Source organism: Aulonocara stuartgranti, assembly GCF_965226115.1.
Source record: "Aulonocara stuartgranti genome assembly, chromosome: 18".
In the NCBI taxonomy this organism is placed as follows: Eukaryota; Metazoa; Chordata; class Actinopteri; order Cichliformes; family Cichlidae; genus Aulonocara; species Aulonocara stuartgranti.
In genome coordinates, this window is record NC_138954.1 from 33,105,089 (window position 1) to 33,131,589 (window position 26,501).

General features: G+C 40.7%; 1 protein-coding gene across 7 annotated transcripts in view; it reads left to right on the forward strand.

The window, feature by feature from the left end:
• The window catches only part of astn1 (astrotactin 1), a 488,070-nt gene that overhangs the window by 79,825 nt on the left and 381,744 nt on the right, over positions 1-26,501 (forward strand). The window lies entirely within an intron of this gene.

The window sequence follows — 26,501 nt, forward strand, 5'->3', positions numbered from 1 at the left end:
GGGGGTCCTTTTGTCCCACTTTGGGGGGATACTCCCACTAGGTTTAAATCTGGGACTCCCCACCATTTGATCTTAGAACTGAAGAAGCTTCTCGGATGAGAGGTGAAATGTCTTCAAGCAACTTAAAGAAGTCCAGACGCTTTTCTTTGCAAGCTCCTTCGACTACGATGACCTGGATGACTGAGAACCTTCACAGATACAATTAATGTAATTATTATTTATTTTTAAGATAATGTCGTTAGTATAAAATCTGCATATGTGATATAAGGATCTAGTTTTTTTCTTGGAGTTATGCTTACATTAACACATCCACTGTTTTAGAATCAATTACTTATTTATTACCAGTGAGGCTACCAGCTAACCAACTGAAGAACTCCCAGAATGCAACATTGTGGTTTTGTTGTAACTAATTTATCAAAGATCTACTGTTGCTGTGTGTTTGTTATAGGCAATTAGTTCTTCCAGTAGCAACCTTGTGCTCTTTCTCTTTGAGAACTACCTTGAAGAGCACAGCCTCTCATGGCAAATCGTACTGTGGAATAATCATTGTGCAGAAACGTCTTTAGCTGAAGGCCAGTGAAAATGCAAGATTCTTTTTTAAATTGTGAAAGAGTTATACAGAAATGTTCAAGATTCAAAATCAAATGAGGAAAAGATAGGGGAGTGAGACAATTTGTATGGAAAGAGGCTACAGTCACTATCCATCCATGCTTGTTCCTGTCAGGAGCACAAAAATGGTGCATCATCCAATTAAAACGTGTCTCCAGACACTCCAGTCACAGACACACTATATTAATAATCATGAAAAAAAAGATGTATTATTGAATCATGTGTGCTTTGTTTTGACTTGTAGCCATCAAGGTACAGTCAAACACTGAATTACATGGGCTAGATATGCATCAGTCAAAATTTTCTTGGCCTATTTTATTTGTAACATGCTCAGATACTACGCCCATTCAAGTAGAATTAATTTCAACTCATTTTCATTCTAGTGTCCAGGGGAGCTTTTTCTGTTGTTGTTGTTGTTGAATTCAGTGGAAAAATGTCAGTCTTAGTTTTACTGGATCTCAGTGCAGCATTTGATACAGTTGACCACAACATATTACTCAAACGACTGGAGAACTGGACAGGTCTTTCAGCAACTGTACTAAACTGGTTCAAAACATACTTAGAAAACAGGAAATACTTTGTATCAATAGGTAACTTCACATCTGAGCAGACAAGTATCACATGTGGAGTTCCCCAAGGTTCCATCTTGGGACCTCTTCTGTTTAACATTTACATGCTCCCACTGGCACAGATTATAAAGAACAACAAAATAAACTATCATAGCTATGCAGATGACACACAAATATATACACAATGTCACCAGGAGACCGAGGCCCTGTACAGGCTCTTGGTAAATGCATTGAGGAAATTAATGGCTGGTTGTGCCACAATTTTCTCCAGCTAAACAAAAACAAAACTGAAGTAATAGTCTTTGGTAGGGATGGGTATCGTTTAGGTTTTATCTGATACCGGTGCCAAACCGGTACTTTTGAAACGGTGCCGGTGCTTAAACGGTGCTCAAACCGGTGCTTAAAGAATGGAGAACACAAAATTGGTCCAAAAACCTCTCATGTTCATGTTTTTTTGTAAAAAGATAACAATGTTAGCCTTTTCTGCAGCTATGGGGCATATATGGTATCACTCTTGGCTGGAAGCAGTGCTTAAACAATGGAAAAAAACACAAACTTTGTCCAAAAACCTCTCATGTTTAACTGTTTTCCACTTTTTCTTTGGTCATTTTAGCCTTTTTGGCCAGGGTGAAGGGAGTATCTGCCATCAAACAAGAAGACAGCTGCATGTAACTACGACGGTGTTTGCTAGTTCACCTTACATGCATTCATGTAATAACGTGGTTAGCCTACTCAGCGTAAATTACACACGAACAACATTAAGCTACTCACGCAGAGAAGAACGGCTGCTGCTGCATCATCATCCTCATCATTTCTGCTACACTGGTAGGGCTAGGGGCCAGGACTCTCCTCTTCGGGTTCTTGGGGGATGTTGCTAACGTCGGGTCTGATAACAGGCACCACACCCGCGGTAGATGTGCTCAGTGTGAGGTCTCGCAGCAAGCTATCAAATACGGCGCGTTTCTTGGCTTTTAAAAAAAACGCTATGCGTCGCCAGGTTTTTCATCGGATTTGAGGTGTTACTTCCTTTGCACAGTATCACCTTAAAGTACTTGTTGCTGGCTGCTGAGTTTGCATCTTTTGCTGTGAAGTGTCAGCCAGACTTTTGACCGCTTTGCTTCGGGCATTTTTAATCTGTAGCTCTGCTCTAAAAGAACGTACGTACCTGGGCCCACCTACTATCCTCGGAAACATAAAACGATTGGCTAGAATCTAAAGTGTATTACAGCTCAGGAAAAAAAAGCACCGAAATAAAGCACCGAAATGTGCGCTGCTTTTCGGTCTGGTTACTACCGTTTATGTCAGAACCGGATACCGGATACCCATCCCTAGTCTTTGGAGCCAAAGAAAAACGATTACAGGTCACCAGAGAACTTCAATCTATACACCTAAAAACCACAAACCAGGCGAGAAATTTGGGTGTAGTGATGACACATTAGGACAATAACAATATCAGGTTACTATCACCTCAAGAATATTTCAAGGATAAAAGATCTGATGTCTCAACAGGACCTGGAAAAACTAGTCCATGTATTCATCTTTAGTAGGCTTGATTACTGTAACAGCATCTTTACAGGTCTACCTAAAAAATCAGTCAGACAACTACAGCTCATTCAGAGCTCTGCTGCTCGAGTCCTCACTAAGACCAAAAAAGTGGACCACATCAGTCCAGCTCTGAGGTCTTTACACTGGCTGCCTGTCCGTCAGAGGATAGACTTTAAAGTTCTGATGCTGGTCTATAAAGCTCTGAATGGTTTAGGACCAAAATACATCAGTGACCTCCTGACCCAGTATGAACCTTCCAGATCCCTCAGGTCATCTGGATCCGGTCTTTTATCAGTTCCTAGAGTCAGAATCAGACACAGAGAAGCTGCATTCAGCTTTTATGCTCCATATATCTGGAACAAACTCCCAGAAAGCCTCAGATCAGCTGAAACACTCGGTTTATTTAAATCCAGGTTGAAGACTCACCTGTTCTCAGCTGCATTTGAATAAAGCACCAAATCCGCACTGTTTTACCTTTAAGCTTAAATTTCAAAACGTACTCCTTTTTTTTTTCATTTTAAATTATGCTTTTTATTTTTTTTGTTTTTTAATGTCTCTGTAAAGCACTTTGAATCACCTTGCTGGTGAATTGTGCTATATAAATAAACTTGCCTTGCCTTCAGTCTCAATGACACTGCTTGATTAAATATAGATTTCTATATAACTATAATGGAAAGCACTGACCGGCATTTTTGTAACTTTTCTTTTAATTGAAATTTTTTATTTAACATAATATTGGCTATTCAGTATCTTTCTAATATGTTATATCCAATAACGGATCAGCTAATATATATTTTCAGTAAAAGTGCAACAGACTAGAGAACAAACAAATACAAACAAAACAAAGCAAGAAAAACCCTCAAAATAAATTGTTTCAGGTTACTGGCACAATTTTTTAGATTTCTAAAAACCAGCTGACCAGTGTTTCATTTATCTACACCTACAACGTTGGTGTAGATAAAATGGTGGTGGAGTTAAGTAGGTTGAGTAGTTTATGTTTGAGTTTTAGCAACTTTCACATTTACTTTCACTGTTATTGCTTCAACACAGAAAAGAGAGGCTACTTCAGACCCAACTGGGACTACATAGGGATCAGATGTTAGGGTCCCTGGGTCGTTGACCCAGTGTTTTGTGTTTTTGGTTCTTTGATTTTTGTTATTTCATTATATTCTATCTTTGCTTTATGGGTTTTAGGATTATTCTTAGTTAAGGTTCTCTGGGTGGGGTTTGGTTAGAGTTTTAGTGTTCTGGTTTTCTGTCTGTGTTCCATAGTTGCTGTCTCCCCTGTCTGCTGTATTCCCACGTCCAGTCTGTGTTATGTTTCCTGTTTTACTTTGAAAGTCCATGTCTGATGTTAATGTGTCTGGTTTTGCTTCCCCTTGTCTCGTTAGGCCTGATTTGCCCCAGTTGTGTTTCCCTCCTGTTAACCATTCCCTGATTGCTCCCTCTATGTATTTAAGCCCTGTGTTTCTTTGTGTCTGTGTTGTGATCTACTCTCATTTATGCTGTGTGTGCCGGCTGCCTGGTCTTGTAAGTTTATTTGGATTTTTGTTACGTTTGGCCACTTTTTGCCACTTTTTGCCATCCAGCAATAAAAGCTGAGTTTTGAGCTACTTTCCGCCTCCGAGTGTCTGCACTTTGGGTCCTTCCACTTCCACTCCTGCCTGCACACAGCTTTAACCTGACAGAAGATCACGACCAGAACATGGACCCCGCAGACTCTTCAGCTTTTGAATTCAACGCTGAGATGGAGCGGATGATTGAGCTCTTTGACCACATTGCTCAGGCCAACGATTTGAGGACCATGGCAGTTGGGCTAAGCGCTGTAGATGCCATCATTTGGAGCAACCCTCGGCTTACTCAGCTTTCTACGGACACTGTACTGGGCAGCTCCATAGCTGCCTGGAGGGAGCAAGTCAGGGCTGGCGAGCTTGCTCTCTCTACCTCCACCTCCACTTCTTTTCCGCCGCCCCAGGACAACACACACTCACCACCGGCCTCAACGCTACCACAGACTTCCTCTCCTTCCACACACCAGCCGGGACCTCTTTCACCTGCATTTTTCCTGGCAGCTATGTGGTCGGACGATGAAGAGGTCTCAGTTTCTCCGCCAGTTTCAGTTCCCTCATTCAGAAGGAAACGACGCCACCGTCGCTCCTCTCTCCAATCTTCTGTTCTGCCACCTGTTGTTCCCGCTGGGGGTTCTGGAGAACCGCTCCAGCCATCTTCCGTCTCCGCTGGGGGGTCCGAGGAACCGCTTCGGCTGTCTGTTCCCGCTGGAGGGTCCGAGGAATCGCTTCGGCTGTCTGTTCCCGCTGGAGGGTCCGAGGAACCGCTTCGGCTGTCTGTTCCCGCTGGAGGGTCCGAGGGGCCCGTCCAGCCTCCTGTCTCGTCAGCTGGGGGGCCCGAGGGGCCCGTCCAGCAACCACCTGCGGCTCCCACCCTTGCCTTGTCCAGCCTCCGAGTCTTCACCCTCGCCTGGTCCAGCCTCCGAGTCTTCACCCTCGCCTGGTCCAGCCTCAGCCTCTGTGTTGCCTGGTCCAGCCTCGCTCTGTCTAGCTTCGTCCTGCACGTCCCGTCCGGCCTGCACGTCCTGTTCGGCCGCTTTCCAGGCCGATGACTGGACGTCGTTGCCATCATGGACGGTTCCCTGAACTATGCCGCCGTCATTGGACGGCCCCCTGAACTACGTCGCCGCCGGTGCCTCCCGCCTGCCCGGCCTCCTGAACTGTTTTCTGGGCTCTTGGGCCGTCAGCCTCCGGGCCGCCCCCCTGAACTGCCCGGGTTTGGACTTTTGTGCCGTCAGCCTCCGGGCCGGCCCCTGAACTTTTTCGAGACTGTTGCCTGGGCCTCTGCGCCTTTCATGGGCTCTTTTGTTTGTTTGCTTTTGGACTGTTCCTGGGCCTCAGTGCTGTTGTTTTGGACTTTGTTCCCTGTGTTTTGGTTTCTGGCTCGTTGTGTTTCATTTGTTTCGACCGTTTTGGCGATCGGCCCGATTTTGGCCTTAATCGTGCGTCGTGCATCGTGTAGTATACGTGGGGTAACGAGAAGCGATTGACACCTCACGACCAGCTCCCGATCATCAATCGCTTGGTCGTGAGGATTTCAAACCTGTTTGAAATCCTCGCGACCGTCGTGAGGGTGTCACCGCAGTTTCTCACGCTGCGCACGCGCAAACACAAATGTTAGCGAAAAAGACGGTGCAGCACGGCAGTGCAGCGTGTGATCTGGACACAAGCGATGGAGGCACAACTTGTAGAACTATGGCAAGCTCATCAGAGCCTTTTCGATGTGGCCTCACAAAATTATCACGACCACAACAACCGTGAAAACGGTTGGATCTATACATTGCTGCTCAATCACAGCTGCCTGATCAATGTTTTTCATTAGCAATTTAGCAAAGTTGATGGTGGTGGTGTGTGTGTGTCTGTGTGAGTGAAAGACAGAGAGGGAGAGCGAGCGACAGAATTTCTGTTATAACCTTCATTTTATGGACGCACAGTGTGAGCACTCAGGTCGCATCAGAGCATCGGGTCGTATAGTGTGAGACCCTGCATCGTGACCTATGAACTTCTAACCCCTGCGAGTCAATCGTACAGTTTGAGCAGGAGCTGAATAACGTGACTGAAAAAATCGCACAGTGTCTGCCCAGCATTAACTAGCCCAGCACACACACAGATTTATGGCTAATTCAGAGGATTGAATTAGTTGGCTAAGTGGTTAACTTAGCCAACTAATTGTTGGCTAAGTGGTTAACTAAACAGATGGATGGACTGATTTTCTAGGTAAGGCAAACTGTTTACTATCACACTGATTTCATATCAAACTTGACAAATATTTCTGTAAATCAATATGCCATGTTTATATTGATTTACATGCTTACACAGCGTATTGCTATCAAGTGGAACAGTTGTAACTGGTCTTAATTCCATCCAATTCTTGTTATCTGCTCATTGACTGCTGCATCTCTTGGTCAGATAATTAATTGGGGACTTTTTCTACAACAGAAAGCAAAAATAAATATCATAGAAGACACGAAGCTTTTTCTATCTTTACTCTAAAGTTTCGCAAGAGCCATATTCAGTTTCCCTTTCAAAGAAAAGGGAAACGGTATTATAGGATTTTTAATCAGGAACCTTTTTACACATGCGCCACCATGTCCGTCATGTTCTGGCAGGTAAAAAAAAAAAACTCTTCAAGGAGGCAGCTTAAACCAGGCTATGATCCACTTGAAACACAAAGAACATCACATCGTCTCTTTTATTGCAGGCTCTCAGAGAATGACTCTGATCCGCCTTTTGCCTCTCGTCAGTGCAGTTATTGAAAATCACCTTCAATTTACTCGAAACATCGAGACTGCAAGGGAGCAAGTCACCGTGGTCTGTTTGATCCAATCCTTCCTTTAGATGGGATGTAGGAAGTCAGGTCTGATGGAATCAGAATTACTGAGCAAGAAACTACAAAAGCTTCTGATTATCAGGCTATATTTAAAAAATGCTTCACGACTGGGAATGTGTGTACACACCTACGCATGCTGTGCATCCAGTGTGGCTCGATTGTAGAAACACAGACATAGAGAGAGGGAGAGACTATATTTTGCCCAAATCTCATACCAGATTAGGTTTAAAAGGCTCTGATGTTTCTCATATACAACTTGAATGACTTCTCTGTACTTTCTGCAGTGGGCGTGATAAATCTAATATCACTGACAGTAACTGTGTCAGATCGTAATGCATCTGTCTGGGTATTAAGGTAACCCGCCCGTTTTGTTATTCTGCACATAAAATCACATTGCATGCTTTTGAAATTGCTTGTATGGGATGGTGCTTCTTCATTTTCAGTCTGACACCTCCTTTGTTGCTGCCTTCAAAGCTATACAGCCAGCAAATAGACTGAGAATCATCTTTGTTTGTATTACAGTTTTGTCCCAAAAAGAGATTTTTTTTCCCTGACCTACAGTAGCACTCTTACTAAAACTTCTATGTATTCTTGTGGCACTGTAACCGATTCGGCAACAAAGAAGAAAGAAGGAATAGAAAAGCCCTGCTGCGGGCTTGTGCAGAGCTTCAATCAAAATCCTGGAAGCTAGTTGACATGTAGGCCATGAAGGTCCCCGCAAAGTTATTGAACTTGTTTCTCTGGGCTTTTTTTTCTCCTACCAGCAGCTTTTTATATTACCTGGCAAAGCTTCTCCTTTTTCAGTCCTTTCTCAGTCCGAAGCTGGAGCCTGCAGTTTGAAAGGCTCACTGTCCCTAGATTAGGTTCTGCTGGTGTGTATGATCAGTGAACCAGAACCGGCTTGCGGTCGGAGCAGCATGGTGGGGTTGCAGCTACATCCCGCCAAGTGACTGGATGGTGATAAGTTCATTGTTGTGCCTCCTGCGTGCCCTAGATAAGCCCCAGCACGTTGGGAGTTCGCTGCCGCAGCCACAACAACAGCTGCAGCAGCCGCATCATAAGCCGTTTACGGCTGGTCAGACCGCAGCGTTCTGACAGACTGTCATTCCCACCTCTCAGGGTGTTTAGTACTAATTTAGCAGCCTGATTATAGAGGCGTACAAGTTTGCCACGTTGGAAACACACGCTGCTTGGATTCTCAAAAGACAATGAATCCGCACTGTATTTATACACCAATTACACACCCTACCAACAGCTTTTTACAAGAAGAAAAGCAGCAGTTAGAATCCTGGAGTGGATCTGAAAACCACCAAAGGGGAGAGAAATGCTGCCTTCTCTTAAGCAAGGCACTTAACAGGGTACTCCAGCAACTGCAGTTGTCATGGTAAGTCTTTGTCAGCCTTTAAAAATGCTGCAAAATGTGATTGCTGGGTAGTCTTATGAACATGTTGACATCACTTACCAAGCCAAATGTTGAAGACTGTAAATGTTTGGATGAGGAGATTTTGAACGTTTAAAGCACCATGGAGTGAAATCTTTCATGTGTTTGTCTGTGTGTGTTTTTAAAGCAGTATATTTAAGTTTTTTTTAAGTACTCAGTCTGTCATTTGTTTTGAACAATTGACTTGTATATGTTGTATATTGTATAAAATACAATGTGTCATTATGAAATTAAAAAGTCCCCAAAATGTCTCAAAAATATCCAACAAATCATCACATCCAAAGAATGAAAATTGGGTCAAAGTTGGCATTTATGTATGAAAGATAACCTTAATTAATAATAGATTGGTCCCCTGATGATGCATTTCCACTGATGTTGAAGTTTCAGTGAGAAACACATAAATAAGACTAATGGTAGTGAATACTTGGGTGAAACATTAGGCAAATTCCCAGCCAGCCTGACTGATGATTAGGGTAGGTCGACCACCTTTTCTAATGTATCTGCTATCACCCCAGCATCTGATCACAATGCGAGACGAAAACCTCAACAAGCAATCTAGCACATTTGATAACACTTGGATCACAGTGCATTCTGCATGCATGTTTTCAACTTCCATTAACATACATTTACATACACTTTGCATGTAATTGACAGATCTGCTTGAGGCCTGCAAGTCAGGACACCTCAGCCTTGGCTGCACTGAATTGGACCAACTTGTTTTTTCAGGAGATTTTCAGTACTTGGAACAGTTTATCACTTGGAAGTAGTTTAACCTCAGCCTTACCTGCATAGTGATAAAAAGTTCTCGGTTAAAAAGGATCAAACTTTCATCGGGAATGCAATATTAATCCAATCCATATGTGTTAAAGCCTGCACTTCTTTTTTATTGGTATTAGGAATGTCGGGCCTTTAGTTTTGAGCATACAGCCTCAGACACACTCAGAAGCTTACATTGTTATTCGATCTATACAACATTGATGTTTCGTCCAAAGCCACCCTTCCAGTGGATGGCCCTGCCTAACTTCAGTGAGGGGGCTCAACTGACTCCAGAGTCACGGATTATACAAATCACAATGCTTTTTGTATCTCTTTGCTTTTCACTGAAGTGGGATAACGCATGGTGGAGAGAATGAAGCTACTTGGATAGAACAATGCAGCAGTACAAGGGTTAGAGATTCTATTCTCTCTCTGTGGATAGAGAATAGTATTATCTTTTCCAGGGTCAGATATCTACCTTGCACTGCATACGAATAAATAAAACATGCACCATGCATCATCTATACTGAGTTTTGTGAAACCTCAGCACTTTTGAGCGAATATCTAACAAGAGGTGTAAAGGAGGACTTGAGGATAATTCAATACTTTTAAAGTTTTCGTTTAACTGACAACAAATGTTTAATCAATAAATTTAATTGGACAGTACATCAGTTTTACTGTTTTTTTTTTTTTATTATTTTGCCACTTTTGGTATCTATGTTGTACAGCTGTGGTTTCAAAGGTTTAACACTCTCTTCCAGATTATGTTGTGTCCTCTAACCTTAGAAGGTGCAGCACATTTTCCTGGGGAGTGCCTTTCTGCTTTGCATTATTGCTATGAGTATTGGCATTAACCTGAATTTCTATGCTTCCGTGTGTTTCTTTTGAATGGTTATTTTAAGATTGAAAAATGGGCCCAGTTAACTGAACTTTGTCAGTGACGTTTCTGCAGAGCATTAGAAAGCAGTTTTTACAAAAAGTGTTTAACATAATTACTTTAAAATAAAAGTGACAATTTGGTTGACAAAGTAGTAACCAGATGTTTACTGACAATGTGGAAAAAATGTAGCGCTCGGTTAACATTTCACCATCCATCCACCCTCTATACTGCATGCTGTGTGGCACAAATGCAAAAACAGAACAGTGCTAATGCTGCTGATGGGAGCGGGCAGAGACACGCACACTGGGGAATTTATTACCCACTTCAAGCATGAAGAGGGAGTGGGCTGCAGGTTTTACCAGCAGGAGAACCTTGTTCACATTCAGACTGTGATCGGTCTGGCCTTCAGAATTACGTCACGAGCTCCCTCGGTGGATTGAAACTCCGCCGTCTGCTCCTTGCGATCTAAATATAACCAGACGCTGGCGTAAATTCCCGACCATCTCACACTTCTGTTTAATCAGTTTTCTGTTTGACGTTTATTCAGCTGTGTGAAAACCCCAGGGGAACCCTCCCGAGGGATTAATAAAGTTTTATTTAATCTAATTTAATCTCATAACTTTAATCTCAGTCAAACTGATTTACTCTCAAACAAATATTACACTGAAAATAGTCAAACAATAACATTTTTAGCTCATCTAAGTGACTTATATATCATGTTTAACCTGAGTAGCGAAAGACCGCTGGGGTTTGAAAACGATGTGCCGGGAGTTTGCTGTTCTTGCCGGCTCAGATATTTGAGGTTTACACAGCTACATTCTTGCCTGAAAATATGCTAAAAGTTTATTTTGCGGCCCAGAAAGAGTAATAAGAGTAATATTAAAACTAAGTAGCTGCCACCATTGTTGGAAACAGGAATTGGCTGGGCCGGGCTATGAATTCTGGGATATGGTTTTTCATTTTTGTTGTCCGGGTGGAAAATCAGGAGAAATTCGGGACTATGGTGGCTCCGGGACATTTTCGGGAGGGTCACTGAAATTCGGGATTCTACGGAAAAATTGGGAGGGATGGCATGTATGGGTATGTAATGATGTGCTAAGTGATTGCTAGCGACACAGCTATGTTAGCATAACATAAACACAGTGAAGCTGGAGGATGAGCGTTAACTTTTTTCCACTCGATAAAAGTTAACATGAGGGTTCCTGATGGTTAGGGACAAATGCAATCGCATGGCAGGATGCTGTAAACGGACCAAACCTCAGTCAGGAGAACAACTGAGATAATCCATCCATAATACGAAGTTAGTCATTAATATACTGCAACAACATGGGAATAGAGTGGCTGTGAGAGAATTCAACATTAATGAATCAATGGTACAGAAGTGGAGGAAGCAAGAAGAATGAGTTTAATAAAGTTTGATTTATCTGACTGTTTTGTTTCGCTTAATGTGCCTTATAACCCGTGCGCCTTATGGTCCGAAAAGCACGTATATATCCATCCATTTTCTTCTGCTTATCCTTATCAGGGTCAAGGGGCGGCTGGTGCCTATCCCAACTACCTTAGGTGGAGAGGCAGGGTACACCCTGGACAGGTCCCCAGTCTGACACCGAGCTAACACAAAGAGGCCAACAACCATTCACACTCACATTCACACCTTTGGGTAATTCCGAATCATTAATGAACCTAATCCCACTAACTGCATGTCTTTGGACTATGGGAGGAAGCCTGAGTACCCTGAAAGAACCTGATTTCATATGATTTGAAAACACAGATTTTGTGTGTCATCACTGGCAAGGACACTGTTAATATGAATTTTGCAGTTATTTAATGCATTTATGGGGAAAATATTGTCAGCTCCCAAGATTATTGACCATCAGCATAAAGTTATTCAGAGTACACAAATTCTGAAATTCAAAAATTACCTTTCTATTATGGTGCTCTTACAATTCAGGATCGTAATAGATTTAAAAGAAAATAAGTAATTTTATACACTAAGTTACTTGTTATTCACAGAACTGGCTAGCATGTCAAAACACTATAGTGTTATCTTTGTTTCTGGATATCTGCTGTTGTTTCAGTGGCAAAGGGCGAGGAACTGTCAGCCTTTACACATGAACAAAACACTGTTTTTGGAACTTTAGGATCCATTGCTTTTTTTATTTTGGCTTGAAAACACAACCTCTGATTCTTTTTTCTTTTCTTTTTTTAATTCTCCTCTCTTGTGGTTGGCCAAATGTATGAAAATGTAGTGTTAATTTGCTAAAGTGCTCTTTTAATGAGCGTGGGAGTTGCTTAATCTTAATTGATTATTGGTGGAGATGCATCGCAATCTGTCTGGTTCTTCTAAATGAGCTGTCATTCACACTGTACTGTATGTTTACTTTGGTCTAATTAATCTGCATGGCCAAAAATTGTCTTTAAAAGTTAAAAGAAAGTACACACCAAGCAGCTAATTTACTGGATCAAGATCACAAAATTATGGAAATTCATATTAATTACTTCAAAGTTAGTACAGAAGCAAATAGCAGCATAAACAACATTGTAAATCATCACACGGGTTATAAGTAACTACACAAACTCTCAATCACAACATCCTTGACAGTTTCTGTTTTTCCTTCATTTTCACATTACTTATATCAAAACAGTTTATTTTTCATGCCAAGAGAAATGCAGCATTATGAAAGCATGATGTTGGAGATGAAAAGAGAAAGAAGCACCTGCAGACCTTTGCACGTCATGCACATTTCTCAGATTAGTGGCTCCATAGTGTAGTGGTTTACACATTTGCCTAACAAGTGACTGTCCCTCATTCGATCCCGGAAAGAAACACAAATCCCACTGGGGTTGTGTCAGAAAGGGCATCTGGCATAAAAATCTGCCAAATCAAACATGCAGAGCTACCTGCTGGCTTCATTCTGCTCGAGCAGCCAACTGTAACTGTGCTTTCACACTGTAATTCTCAATATTTGACATAGAAGGGTATAGTAAAAATGATCTACAACACTGTTTTTGCTCCAAACTGTTGAGTTTTATGGGAGTGTAAGTTTAACAAGCAGACATGAGAGTAAAAAGAAACGTGTTCTGCAACTTTCTATATCAGACCTTTCTACAGCTGGAAAAAAAGGAAGAAAGCTTTGAGTCTCTTCCCAGCCTGTGGTTAAGTTGTTGTGATGCTTTTCTCTCCAGGTTTTAGTTGCTTCTGCCTGTGACCCAGACACCTTTGCAACGCAAGCCTTTTCACACTATGATTCTGCACCGACACAACACAGTGATAGTAATACAGTTCAATTAATGCTGAAAACCTGTGCAGGTCTACTTTGTTTTCACACAAATATTTCAGGAACTTAAAAGATAAAGAACTGAACCTGTAAGAAGATTTAAGCACAAATTTTTTTTTTCAAGCAGAGTCGTCTAATTTGAAAAGTAAATAGTTCTAAGAAACACCTGGCACTTTCAGATTTAGGTGGTAAAGCAGGTTGCCCACTCTTCTTAGTGGTTTAATTTCCACTTTATTTTAAAGTGATTCGGGAAATGTTGTACCGTATTTCCCAGACTACAAAGCGCACCTGAATATTAGCCGCACAAGCTAAAATCAGGGGAAAATCCTGTTTTGTACATACATTAGCCGCACCTGACTAAAAGCCGCAGGTGTTTCAATGTTGACTTATCATATGTAAGCGAATATGCACAAAGGGAATTGTCAGGAAAGAGATGGCTGTTCTCCAGTGTCGGATACGAACAGGCTCAGGGTGGCTTCGTCATCCACTCTCAGCTCCTTTCCTTCGTTGTCACTTACAAAACCAAAGAAATCCTCGTTGTCAGAGTCGAACACCCTCAGAAGGGCCGTGGCGGTGTCCTCCTCTCCATCATGCAGCAGTCCAGCCCTTTGAAATCCGTTGGTGATCGTGGATGTTTTCACACTTTTCCACGCTGTCAGAATCCACCGGTGGAGTTGAGCATAACTTGGTTTTCGCAAGTTTATCGCCGCACATCATCCACGCCTCCCGCTAAACGCGTAGCGCTACTTTGAAGTTTGTTTTTCGCGCTACTTGTACGGCACTATGTTGCCTGGCGGACGGACACGTGACCAACATACCACTCTTGAACCCCGATACTGTGTGTCTGATCACATGCCCTTCCGCCAGGCAACGTAGTGCCGTACAACAGTGGAACAAACAAAACAAATCGTCTTACGATATGACAAAAATCATGGACAATCCATAGAAAAGCCGCACCTGACTAAAAGCCGCAGGGTTCAAAGCTGGTGCAAAAAGTAGCGGCTTATAGCCCGACAATTACGGTAATCAAAGCTATACATATGTTTCTAATAGCATTTGGACATTCAGTTGTGAACATTAATATTATTATTAGCAGCTGCTAGCTGTCTTTATGTTGTTTTTATCTGTGTAAAAACAATAATGGTCACATAAGGAGGATTATATAGATTAGCTAGCTAACAGCTTAAGTTCAGTCACTTTTAACCAGCTGCCCAAGACCCTGTCCTGTGCTCAGTCGTATCCTGGTACAGATTCTAGCTGTGCGACAGCTGGAAAAGGATTTGGAGGCTGAAAAAACTTGAAAAAAACAAAACAAAGTCTGGAGTGTTTTTGTTCTTTTTATTATGCATACTCCTTTATTCAGTACCTTTGAACACCGTGTTAAAGTGTTCAAGGTGACTTGAGTAACAGGCTCACTTCACCTGTTTTCTTTTAGCCATTAAGCTTTTTTTCTTCTTAAGTGGGACTGCAGGGCACTTGTAGTTGGACCTGACAAAAACTGGACAGACAAACTGGTGGAGTAAGCCCCTGGAAAATAAATGTCCTTTAACAAGTGGACTGGTATAGAATACAGAATTCAGAAGAAGATCTGTATTCACTCTGTTTTGAATAAAAGACTTGGACTTTACTGAAATGCACTTGAAACAACTGGCTACTGGCTCTAAAAACAATACCACATCTGCATGACAATGAAGCTCGTGAAATATGACCAACATATGAAAGCTGATTGTGCCAGGATGTGACTAAAATGGGGATTAAAATCTTTTCCTCCATCAACATGTACTTCTTTCACATGGAGATTAAGTTGTTTTCCATATCCATGGCTCTGCAGAACAACAAATGGGTTAACCAATGAGACATAAAAATTGTAATTGCTATTCGTCGCAGAATAGCAAATGGCTTTGGTGTTTGTTTGGTTCATTGCACAGTGCGTGCCTTCTTTGCGAGAGCTGATGTGCATGTTGAATTAAGTCAACATCCAAATGAGACTGCCGTACAGAGAGTGGCGGTCCGTGTGTGAATGACTGCTTTGTTAAATTCCTTCTATATGAAAGCAGCGATTGGTTTTGTGCTACAGGTTGACGGTGGGGTTCTTTGTTTTTAGGATATGAGAGCATGTTTTTTATTCGAATCTTCATTTTTGGTTGAATAATGTAGTTGAAGGTTTTTTCTAAAATCTGCGGGTGCTGGGAAAAAGGTGTTTTACTTTGTTGTGGTGATGCCTTAGAGATTTGTGTTTAGTCCAGTTCAACAGAAACTGAATTGTGAATGTTTTCTATTTCTGTGGGAAAACAAATATGTTGACTGGGTTTAGCTGTGAGAGGGATTTAACGCAGATCCCAGTCAGAGTGGGCGTGGCTGAGTGAATATGGGTGATGTAGCACAGAGTGGTGCAGAAATACAGAGCGAGAGACTTACAGAGATTTGTTGATCTCCCTCAGATGCAATTTTAGACACTAAAAGGAAGATTTACAGAGTGAAAGGACTAAGCTGGACTACATTCAGCCACACTCTTTGATTCCAGCTGCAATCTACTCATCAATCCATGAAACATTGGCTTTCTATTAAATTGCCATTACACATCATAGAAATTAGGATGAGACCAGTTTTTTGCCCATATAGAACAATATCACAATATTGTGGCACAAAAACAGGCTGAAGTCAGCCTGATGAGGCTTTGGTGTATCTGTTTATTGAGACTCAGATGTCTAAATGCTGTTAATTCACAATCATTCCAAAATCTATTGACTGTGTTCTAATGTTTGCTCTGAAACTTTTGTATATCTTGTCACTGGCAGGACCAATCAGTAGTTTAAAAGGCTAAAGCTGAGAATGAAACTAATACAATCTAAACTCAAATGGTAAAACCTAAACTCAAGCCAGCAGAACTGAGGAACCTGACTTAAAGTAATCTAAAAAACTAATAGAAAATAGAAAACTATAATAGCACATATAAATAGAATATTATTTGAATAGATTTGTTGTCAACATCAAGATGAACTGCTGAACACACATTACAGCAGCCATAGTTATCTAATTCAGAACTTTTAATGAAATATCCTGCTGCTCTACTCTCCAGATGTGAAAACATGGTATCTGTGTGCTCAAACAGCTCGGCTGGCCTTAACAGCCACCATAGTATTAAAGCAAATGGTGCCAAACAGAAAGCAGGTCATTGCGATCCATGAGACTCCTTCAGTTGACCTTTTCCACCTCATGAAACACATGGTTGATTGCACAGCAGGCAGTTCCAGATTATAGGTAGGTTTATTCATTCCAAATCCCTTCTTTTTTTTGCGAGTCTAAAATGATTCATTTTCTCTGCAGGAAGTACACAAATATATAAATATATATTTTTTGCAGTCATTTTTAAGATAAATGGTGTGTTAATGAAAATCACAAGAATGTGGTAAAAACAAGCATTTTCTCCTCAGGAAAAGCACAGGAATAATTAACTAAATGAATGATGGCTGACTTTTACTTTGTCATTTCAGTTTCTTGGTAATTCATGCTGGCTGTGTTCTCATTGCTTCTTGGAAAGTATCTTGAATCAAGAGAAAGTTAATGTGTTTTTTACCGTGTGAAGGAGGCATATTGCATCTTCTACCTAAACATTAGGGAGACTTGTAATTCTTATTGTCTTTAATGTAAGTCTCCTCGAAGCCATCTACCTGCACAAATCAGTGGATTCTGGATCTTTGCAGTGGTACGCAGTAAATTATTCCCCTTCGGCTTAAAAGAACCGAACAAAGCTGCAAATGCAGAGTTAGCATTACCAGCTTTGTTTTGATTGCCTCCACATACAGAGATGCATTACGCCTTAACACCTTTCATTTAAACAGCTTAGCAACCTGTCGAAAGTGGTTTTGAAGCTCCCAGTCTTGGCAACAATATGATCCATCTGCTCTGCCTCACTTTTAATGGGATTCATCTGTGTGATCACATTCGCAGAAACTCTGCAGGGTGTGTGACTTTCCACGAGTGGAATTTCTAATCACAGCCAAGTGGGGTCAGTCTTGTTGAATCTCATCAAACTGATCGCTCCATGTATTTTACAGCAGCTGCTGGCAGAACCTCCTGTGATCTCAACTCACCTTGAAGTCGACCATTCCCCCTGTCCTCTATGCTCCGTGTCCCATACATAATCATCCAACATGAAATTTTAAAAGAGGAACTTCTCAAGCTACCGCAAATTACCATTTGCCGGCTGTCTTGGTTAATATGACGAGTCCCGTGTTAGGTAGCTAGTTAGGAAACAGAGCGACTTTGATTGATTGTGCGGTTTCCTATTCTCATTCATGTAGAAAATTGGCAAGGCAGAACGACACCTTAAAACGAGACCAGAAGCGTTCCCTGAGGACAGTGGAGAGTTTATGTCTGAATGACTTTTCCAGCTTTTGTAGTGCTCATACCTTTTGTTTTTACGTTTCTTTTCAGAGGTTCTAAGATGTTGAAACAAAAGCTGAACGATGGGGCGGCGTCACTGTTAGGCACGTATAATGAGAGGCTCCTGTTTAGTTTAGTTTCAAACATTTTTTGTTGTTTTGCCCACTAAAGCCTGTTATTTATTAACCTTTTCGATTCTTTTTTCACCACTAACATCAAGGTTTTGCTCTTTTGCTCGTGCTGTTTACTTTTTCAGCGTCATCGTGCAGCGAATCTGCCACAGAAGTTGTTTTCACATGTTCTTGGATTGCTTTATATTGGCAGTCCCTGCTTTGCTGATTGTGTTGTGGGTGACTGTGTGGTTGGTGGTAGGGATGTCTTTGATAAGGATTCAAGAATTATTTGGACTGCTGCTTATTCATGCCTGTCTGGATCACAGTTTGGGAACTCGTGTGTGTGGAGGGGCTGCAGGGTTGGCGCAGCGGTGGCAGGTTCATACCCTGAAGTTTGAATTTAGATTAGACCTCCTATCAAAAACCGAGCTCTTTATCTTACTCGTTTTTCTTTCCCATCCAACCTCTACTCCACCATTCTCGCTCTACTCTTCCCATTATGCCAGCTTCGATTCTAATGCTTCCCCCGTCCTCCCCGTCCCTCTTTACTACCTCCCCTTCCCTCGCTGTGAGAAGAAGTAAGAGAGGGCAGCTTTCCCTGACACCGCATGAGGATGTGAGCAGAATAGCTTCAGCAATCACCAGCTCTTACCACCACACACTCACGCCTCACTCTGTTGCTGTTAAATCCCAGTACAAGCGCACAGCTTCGCAGCCATATGGTCCTCCTCCTCCCTTCTCCCATATCCCACTGGGGAAACAGGCCTCAGAAAACAGCAGTCCTCTCAGACTGCTGTTCAGCTCCTGATCTCCCCTAAAGAGATCTTTTCACCTGTCTCATTAGTTTTGAATGCTTTTAATAATAAATAATAATAATGGATTGCATTTATAAAGCGCTTTTCAGGGCCCTCGAAGCGCTTTACAATTCCACTATTCATTCACTCTCACATTCACACACTGGTGGAGGCAGCTACAGTTGTAGCCACAGCTGCCCTGGGGCAGACTGACAGAAGCGAGGCTGCCATATCGCACCATCGGCCCCTCTGGCCAACACCAGTAGGCGGTAGGTGAAGTGTCTTGCCCAAGGACACAACGACAGAGACTGTCCGAACTGGGGCTCGAACCGGCAACCTTGCGGTTACAAGACAAACTGCCAACTCTTTGAGCCACGATCACCCTATAATGCGTTTGTCGATATCGTCACATTACTCTCTCAGCTGCTTGGCCACAGTAAAAAAAATTTAAATGGAAAGCGACTTTACAGTGTTCGTCTTTTGTGATTACTCTCACTATGTGCTGTATACTGCTTTAATAAGACACCACCTGCATGCCAACAAAAAATCATTCTCCCTCCTTTAGAAATATAAAGCACCCATTAGCTCTAACCCTGATGCTTTGTAGATTCCTTGTATATCCTTGAATTGCATTCCGGTGGGCATTTATCAACTAATCAGAAATTACAAATTGAAACAGAAGAGAAAGCACCATAGAGTGCGTGAGTATCCTAGATAGCAGGACTTGGCATAATCAGGCGTTTGCTTCTCTAAGCCGTTTTATGTTCTTTTGAAACCCAAAGCTCAAAGCAAAAATTAATGCATCCTCTTAGCAAGTATTGTGGGACACGTTCCTTCTTTTTCTATGATGGCAGGTTTACTTAAAGCTAATTCTACATGCATTCTACTGGCATCCTTGTGCTGTGAACAGTCTTTAGAGCTGTAACGATGAAAAGTAGAGCATTAATGATCCATTACACAAAGCCTGCTCACATGCAGCTTAATAGTAGCTACCATGAGATGCTGGTCCAGAGAGAGAGTTTATCTACTTATATATTTTAGGAAAATCGTATTTCAAATGTATAACAAACTGATTTTTTCCAAGTGTCATAAAAAAACTAAATAGGCATAAACACAAATTCAAGTTCTAAATATCTTATAGTTTCACAGCAAGAATCAGCTGTCTCTTAAGCCAGTTATTCCTCCCGTCCCACTGCAGGTACCAGCAGTACCTCAGAGTAGGTGGATTCGAATGAGGCTGTGGTTGAATTAGTCATATAGCTTGGAGCAGATTACCAGAGCAGGGCAACGACTACCGTTGCTAGCTGTAGTCCATGACTGTGGAGTTGGAGTCTGTCTGATGAGAGGCTGTATGGGATTGAATGGCATCTCAAATGCTCATCAACTGAGCTGAATACACTTGGGCTAGCTGGTTAGCAGCTAATAGAATTCCAAATGAACAACTACCAAATTGACTGTGTATGGAAGATGTTAAAAAAGTAATGCTCAAATAAATCCCTAACTACTTTGGCTGTGTGCAGTCTTGTAAGCTAGCTAGCAGCTTGGTACGAGCATGAGAAAGAATCTGCATGCGAGTGTAGATGATCTTTCTGTGCATCTTCCAGAGGACTCACTGTGCTGCATGTTTATTTTTTTATGATTAGTTTTCTGCCTGACAACAGACAGGAAAGTGTGAAGACTTGCAACGAATGGCTGTGGGTCAGACTCAAACCTGGGCCGCTACTCTCCAGCTATAGAGTAGCGCTCCTACTTTAGCTCCATACTGTTTGTTTTTAAGACTTGCCAAAAGTGGGAGTGGGTTGCTTGGGTTGCAATTCTTCTCCTTTTGAACATTATGTGCTTTAGCAAATGAGGATGCAATACATGAAAACAAAGGGACCTCTAGTGGCTCTTAGATGAAGCGCTTAAGGTGTGTGCACTCCTTTAGGTGGCACCCCGGAACTGGAAAGTTGGGTGTTTGTTTCTTGTAATAAGTACACTGAGATTAGTAATTTGCAGATGTCAGTGGTATGGCAAAACAATAAAATTTCAGTTTTCCTGTTCAACGTTCCTTTAATATTATTAAACCACCTTTTGAAACTAATGAAAATGTAATAATAATAAACTATCAAAGTGTTTCCTGGAGGCCTTTTGGACAGTCAGCACCAATCGATCCCAGACACTGTGCTGTTTGCTTTGCAAAAATCAAAGCATTCTGGCTTAAAATCGTTAACTAGTTTAACTATGCCCTCTGCTTGCTGGTTTTACAGTCCTGATTGCTGTACTTTATGTCTGAAAGGAAAGAGAAGCACAGTGTACTGCAGTTCTAACACGTTTTGCTCAGATCTACAGATCAATGTACAATGTTTAAATAGCCTGTCTGAAATTAATGAATGGTGATTAATCCTTAATGAATGTTTCAAGAGCAGGGAGAGTGTATTTATTTTAGGTTTTCCAGAACTCACTTTTGAAGAAAAACATCTACTATCATGTTTTATATTTTAGATGTGAAAACATAACAGGCATACTGACTTATATATATTTTACTGAAAGTGAAAATGGCAAGAACATTCGGGAACTGTTTGAGCTTTATTATATAATCACGTAAAACCATTTAAGCCATTAAAAGCTGATGTGTTCTAAAAAAGTTCTAATAACTGCCATATATAATTCTCAGTATTAATTCAACATTAATAAACTCTTAGAAGGAAAAAGATAACAACATTTCTTACCGCAGACTAGTCTGTGCATTCAAAGCAGTGGACGGAAATGTTACGTGTGTGGGAGCTGCAGGTATTTCCCAGTCACTGAAATATATCATCTTTGACCCCCCCAATCTTTCCATCTCTGTTTTAATCTCAGTCAGCTCTCACTTAGTCTAATCTTAATTAGCTCAAAGCAAATAGAATTAGTTCAGTATAAATGGATTTGTTTTCTGACACGCCGTGTCCCTGTAGCCAGATTTATCAAACGGCCACCGGACCACCGGGGCCTCGGCTTCCGACCACTGCACAATCCACACGTCACCTAACCCTATGGCGAGTGGACGTCCCACAAGGAGACCGGCCCATGTGTCTGGTTGAGCTCAGCCAAGCATAATCCATCTCCCCTTTTAGAAGCCAGTATCAAGTGGCACAAAGAGGAACTGCAGGTTTCACCATGTCTTAATTGGCTTCATTTTTCTGTTTTGAAGGTTGCCTCTTCATTTTTTTAAGTAGACAGAGAAAGTGTAATAAAAATAAGAGAACAAAATAAAACAGTTCCAACTCCGTAAAGATTTAATAGAGTGTTCCAAAGTCTTTCATCTTGAGTTTTAACTCACTGAAACTTTTATTTTATTTCTTTTTTTCTTGGCAGTTGTAAGCGACCGCTATCACGCCCCCACACGTTTTTGGTACTTTCCCTTGATGGTGACATCCCTGTGTTGTTGAAGATTTTGTGCTTCGCTGTTGTCCAAAATGAAATCTTTTGTTGTCTCATTTGTTCAGAGTGTTTTTATGGATACTTTAATCATCGTGAGGAGACTAACTTTTGTTTTCTCTTTTTGACAGCCTCTGGTTTTTAAGTAACAGAAAAAAATACTCTATGATTCCCCACTTTGTCATATTCTATGTATTGTCAAGTACAATCTGAAATATGAGAGCTAAGTATTTTTTTTTATGCTTTGGCCTTTTTGCAGTGACAGTTTTTATGATCTATTTAAGTTTGGTTTCTATGGTTTCCATTCAGTCGATGCATTCAAACAGACATGCATCAGGGATAAAAGATTCATATGAACTATATCACCTGTATGTTGTACAGTCCAGATCAAAAGTTGAAGACCACTTGAAAAATGGCTGACTCCCATTTACTCTACTCGAAACCTTGTAAAAGAAAAAAATATGATTTTGTGTCATTTTTCAAGTGGTCTCAAACTTTTGATCGAGACTGTATAACTAACAGATGCAGGGCTCTCAAAACCCTGACGTCCCGGGGCTAGCGATTTTTCCAGTCGGGCTACCAAAATCTATCTCTGCCCTGCCCGTCAGGCTGTCATAGGAAGGAAAAATATATGTCAATGCTTTTGCATTCTTTCAGAAATGTAGCTGGGTAATTATGTCATTGGCATCGGTGAGCCACTGTCAATATGTGACATATTGAAATCGCGTTTGAATTTGCGCTTGTTTTTTTGCTTTCACTTTGCAATCGCGCGAACTGTGTATAGAGAGCGACAGCACTGATCTGTGAGTGATGATAATTTGTGCACCAATTCCTCTGACATTGTCTTATTAATCGTTAGCTTACTATGCAAACATGACAAGTGAAATCTCCCGCAGCTTAAACATGTGAGAGGTTGATCGCAGAGAATCACTGAGCGTTATGTGAGTGCGTGTGTAAAAGCAGCAGGATGTATATTTTAGTTCTGCTGAGCCAAATAAGACAGGTCAGGGTGAAGAAGTGACAGCCAAAGAAAAGCTTACCACAAAACGGAGAAGTTATGACAAATCAGACTATGAGGCAAAAAGAAAGTGCAGCTTTATGGTTTCATGGACAAAAGAATTTCTGTGGCTGCAATATGACGAGCTAAATAACCAGGGCTGCACATAAGTGGTCCGCAGGTGCGCATTCGCTGTCAAAATAAAAAACACGCACAAGATAAGAAGTTGCAACGCGTGCTTGCATAAGATTTTCAGGACGAGGACAGACATTTGTTTAGAACTCTTAAAGATGTCGAAGAAGCTCCTTTAATTCAAATTCTTTTGTTTTCATTCAAATGCCATTGTTTGTTTTTTTTATTCTGTTGCTTACATTCAAACTCTGTTCTATACATTCTAATTCCATTGTTTTCATTCAAATTCTACTGTTTGTTCTCAAATTCTGTTGTTTTCATTCAAATTCTGTTGTTTTCATTCAAATTCTACTGTTTGTTCTCAAATTCTGTTGTTTTCATTCAAATTCTGTTGTTTTCATTCAAATTCTACTGTTTGTTCTCAAATTCTGTTGTTTTCATTCAAATTCCGTTGTTTTCATTCAAATTCTACTGTTTGTTCTCAAATTCTGTTGTTTTCATTCAAATTCCGTTGTTTTCATTCAAATGCTTTTGTTTTCATTCTAATTCTACTCTTTTTATTCAAATTCTACTTTTTCTAGAATTCTGTTGCTTTCATTCAAACTCTGTTCTATACATTCTAATTCCATTGTTTTCATTCAAATTCTACTGTTTATTCTCAAATTCCGTTGTTTTCATTCTAATTCCGTTGTTTGTTTTCAAATTCCGTTGTTTTCATTCAAATTCTACTGTTTGTTTTCAAATTCCGTTGTTTTCATTCTAATTTCATTAAAATTCTGTTGTTTTCATTCAAATTCTACTGTTTGTTTTCAAATTCCGTTGTTTTCATTCTAATTCCGTTGTTTGTTTTCAAATTCTGTTGTTTTCATTCAAATTCTACTGTTTGTTTTCAAATTCCGTTGTTTTCATTCTAATTTCATTCAAATTCTGTTGTTTTCATTCAAATTCTACTGTTTGTTTTCAAATTCCGTTGTTTTCATTCTAATTTCATTCAAATTCTGTTGTTTTCATTCAAATTCCGTGGTTTGTTTTCAAATTCTGTTGCTTTCATTCAAACTCTGTTCTATACATTCTAATTCCATTGTTTTCATTCAAATTCTACTGTTTGTTCTCAAATTCCGTTGTTTTCATTCTAATTTCATTCAAATTCTGTTGTTTTCATTCAAATTCCGTTCAAATTCTGTTGTTTTCATGCAAATTCTTTGGTTTTTGATCAAATTCTGTTCTTTTAAGCAATTACTTTGGTGCTCCTCCACCTCCAAAGAAATGTCAGGAGTCCGAACCACAAAAGAAGCACGTGTTCTCGGAAAAGTGGTTGCAGGAGGTGAGCTGGCTTCAAACAAATGATGAACGCACAGAGATGTGGTGCAGAATGTGCATCTTTCCCAGAACAAACACTAATTGCAAATAACATACTAAAAATAAACCTGAAAAATCTGTTTAGAACTATGTTGCAAAGAGTGAACTATCACTGGCACAATTTAGCAGTCTTTGCAAACTTCAAAAAGCAAATGGCCTAGATCTTGGTTCCACTTGCCTCTTACCCCTGACTTCAGTGGAAATTTCAAATTCAGGATCTGACACAGACTGATTCATGTTCTACACAGTTCTTACAAGTTCATAGAAATTTCTGTTCAATTAGAACCAAGTATTTGAGTTGATGATTGTAATTTTTATACAATGTTATAATTTGTGTTTCAACAATTTTTTGATTAATGTTTTGTTTCCGTTACAATATTATACTTTAATGTATAATATTGTAACGGAAACAAAACATCAATCAAAAAATTGCTCTCTTTTTTATTCAGGCTACTTAAATTTATTTTGGGCTACCAAAAACTGAAGAGTCCCTGCCCGAAGGGCTACCAGGGACTTTGAAATTTTGCGAGCCCTGAGGTGATATAATGCAAACCATCTCATTGTTATAAAACATATTCAGATAACTTTAAACCCACTAACGTTTTAAAACTTAAATGTATTATCATGTGAAAGCCGTCTTCTAACATTCTGGCGAGGCTAAAAAGCTCTGTTTACTTTGTAAAGTGGATACTTCAAGGCCTCCTGAGAAATCAGCCCCTCTTTGGTGCAGCTAGAGGACAGGCATGAAGGACAACCTCCATGTGTTCATACTGGAATAATGATCGGGAAATTAACGCTGTGTCTCTCCTTCAGACCCTTTCTCTGTCAGCTCGTGCTCTCTTTAGCAGTCGTTTATTACTGCTAAGTTTGGGGAATTCAGAATCAACAGCTCCAAAGTAATTTCTGCTTATCGCCGTGCCCTCTGGTGCCGAACTCTGCGATGATTGTTATCATGGTCTCAGTGGAACACAGTTTAGAGAGAGAGAATACACTTGTGGCATTGTGACCTTGGGGAGAGTCATCTGAGACACAAGCTGCATTTTTCAGTGAGATTTGGGATTTTGTTTTTAACCCTTTTTTAAATAGTGCTGTGGATGTGGGTGTTACACACACACACACACACACACACAGACAGACAGACAGACAGACAGACAGGCAGATAGATAGATAGATGTGTGTGTACATATATTTCTCTTCTGTTTAAACACCCTCAAGTTCAAACCGTTGTAGAAAAATCCGGTATTATAAAATGAAACCAATTTCAGAGTCACACTGCTAGCAATCGAAGATTTATGTAAATTTGTACAGGAGACATAGCACAGAGGAGATTGGCTGACAATGGTCTACAGCCAATCAGGACGCAGAACACCATTCGCTGTAAAAGAAAAAAAAAAGAAAAAAAAAGTATGCAAAATTTCAAAACACGAAATCCGCGAAATTGCGAGGCCGCGAGAGGTGAACCGCATTATAGCGAGGGGCCACTGTATTTTGGTTTTGCCTTTTTTTATTGGATAGTAAGTAGAGATGGACAGGAAATCAGGGAGAAAGAGAGGGGAAGACACGCTTTCTCCCTGTCCTATCCCCCAGTCATGTCTGTCCCGTTTGTAGCAACTGAAAATAAAATAAATTCATAATTATAATAAAGGTCAATCAAATGGACCAATATGGCAAGGCCATGATGATCCACGTGGTAAAATAAATCCGCTTAGCATCTTTCTTGGCCTTAAGACAACAATTCTGATGGCTAAAGATCCAAACGGGACACAAAAAAAAAAAAAAAAAAAGACACTCTGCAAAGGGTCGGACTCAAACCGGAGTTTATGGTTGCCTGCTCACACACTGAGG